The sequence below is a fragment of the Geospiza fortis genome, unplaced genomic scaffold (assembly GCF_000277835.1).
Source record: "Geospiza fortis unplaced genomic scaffold, GeoFor_1.0 scaffold325, whole genome shotgun sequence".
Taxonomy (NCBI): domain Eukaryota; kingdom Metazoa; phylum Chordata; class Aves; order Passeriformes; family Thraupidae; genus Geospiza; species Geospiza fortis.
The window spans coordinates 12,500-15,179 of NW_005054427.1; positions in this window are offsets into that span (position 1 = coordinate 12,500).

Below are 2,680 nucleotides of genomic sequence, written 5' to 3' on the forward strand. Positions count from 1 at the left end.
TCTTGGAAAAGATTAATACAGTGGTAAATGTCAGAGATGTTTTCTAGCACCTAACCCAGTGATTGCTCCTTTGGGTTACACTGCCTTGATGGTTAGGGTCAGTCTGTAAAAAAATCAACTCAAAGATCTAAACTTCCTAGTTTAGAAAGGAATAAAGACTTAATAAAGAAAATAAAGAAAGAAAGGTTTTCTTAATAAAGAAAACCTGCAATCCTGGTTTTAATCCATAAAAAAATTAAAAAAAAAAAGAAAAAAATCCATGGCTCCATGTTGCAGATTTATCTACTCAAACACTTTTGATTTATCTACTCAAATCTACCTCAAACCCTTCAAACCTCACTGGTGAGTAGAAACACAATCATAACAACCCATAATACTCCCAGCAACTGTTCTCCCTTTCAAAATCTTGACTTGTACCATTTAGCACATGAATTACACTTGGAACAATTAAAACAGTATTACCTATCTCCAGTATGCAACCCCTGGGCACCCTGTTTCACAGTAATTTTAAGTTTTATAAAGGATATAGTGGAAGTTTTTATGTGCCTTGTAATATACTAAATGTTTTAGGGTGACATTTTCAGGACTGTTGCCTTTGCAGCTGTTGCAAAAGCAAGGCAGGATGTTTGGGTGCTCCCTCCACTCTGCTACTTCCAGTCTTTCTATGGTTACTGCATTTCCAAATGGAAACCACGCCGAATCATCCATGTATCCAGGACACACACTGGAGAGTTCATAATCTTCTTGATGCTTAGCACAGGATATTGGACAGTTAAGCTGCGGATAGCGGCAGGGCCGGAAAACATACCCAGAGATACACTGCTGTTATAAATCTCTGCTAAGCACTCACATAAGCAGCTGCCTTGTTCAGCACTCCCATGCTCACTCTAAGAAACCTTCCCCTCTAAGTTCTTTAGGGAGTTCAATTACTGCAGTTACACTCCAGAGCCAGGGCAACTTGATTAGCACTCAGTGCTTTTGAACATTAGCAATTCATATCACAGGAGCAATCTCCTAAGAGCAAGCAGCTCACAGATACTGGAATTCAAGGAGAGGTTTCAAATAACATACCCAGAGCCAAAAAACAGGTGATCCCCAACTGTGTCTAGCAGAGTATCACCATGAATTTTAAAGACTGCAAAGTTTCTAATCATATGACACACTGCTGACTAGCTGTTGAGTGAAAAGCTGAATGTCTTTCCTAAACTAAAACCTAAATGCAACGTGAAATAGCAAACCCCTTCTGTAAGCTAAAAGGACTTCAGAGAGCCCTTCACCTTTTTATCATTACACGTAGCTTCTTACATGTAATTTCAGGGAAGTTGCTCCTAGCAGCAGTAAGATAACTAATACAAATCTTCTGCCAAGACAACTGAATAATTTTCAAGCTCAATACCCTAATTTTGGAAAATAATCTGTGAAGTTCTTCCACATGAAAACTAAAATATGAGCACTGCCACCTCCAACACCTGAACTGAATGTTAAGCCTGAGATCAAGTATCGCTTCATACAAACATATATCAGGTGTCACTTCACACACCATGACTACTCCTTGGTTTAAGATCATTTCCACCCTTTTTGAAAAAAAATAAAGACAGAATCCTTTTTTTAAATGAAACTTTTTTTAAAAAAAGGTATTTTGCTTAATTTAGACTGGCATAAAAAAAATCACAGTAGTGAACTGAAACATCAGAAACTACCTGTTAAAATTATCTTGACATTAAATAAGAAAGTCTTCAAGAATGGAGATAATTTTTTCACTCCCCAGCCAAAGACATTAAAAGATATTCCAACACAGACTTGCATTTACAACACACAGCATGAGGTATAATTTCCAGAAAAATTCTTTGGTCAAAAGTATAATTTCAATGAAGGATTAACCAAAAGGTGGGGCTATTCCATCAGCAACAGTCACTCAGGATTACACACTGAAAGCTACCTGCAAAACAGAGAAGCCTTTTCATGAAATGTAACCTATAAAGGCAGCGCAGACACATATTTCTTTAAAGAAACATCATTCATGGGAATACACTCATTGGAGAGCTAATTTCCTAATGCTGGAAAAACTAATACACAAAAAACAACACTCACACCACAAGGCTATCCAGAAGTTTCATGGTGATTTTATACCATACAGGTACAAAGGAATTCACTTTCCACTATACACACTATTGACAGATTATTGCTCTAAGTAACCATAACAGTTTGTCCAGATGAGGATTTCTAAACATCTCACACAAAGCTCGATACCTGAAAGCAGTTTACACTGAAGAAAAACACCACCGCACCCTGATGTGCAACCTATTTCTCAAACTTCTGTCGAGCATTTGAACAGGTACCTAGAAACACTTGCTGTGCTAGATTTTCACCACTGCAAAAAGAAAAAAAAAAAAAAGAAAAAAAAAGAAAGAAAAAAAAGAAAGAAAAAAAAAAGCAGGAAAAGGAAAAAAAGGAAGAAGAAAGAAAAGGAAAAACCAAACCGCAAAGGTTAACAAACTCCTACCCACGGAGCGTTAAGTCAGACAGACGTTGGGCAGGCCAAGTCGCACGGCACATGAGGCAAATGTTGTTATCCCAACCGCCGTATTTCCCACCCACTGCCCATGCTGCGTTACTCCTCCGGCGGGGCAGCGGGGGCACAGCCGCAGCGCTCGGGAGCCGGCAGGGCCAGGCTCACGGC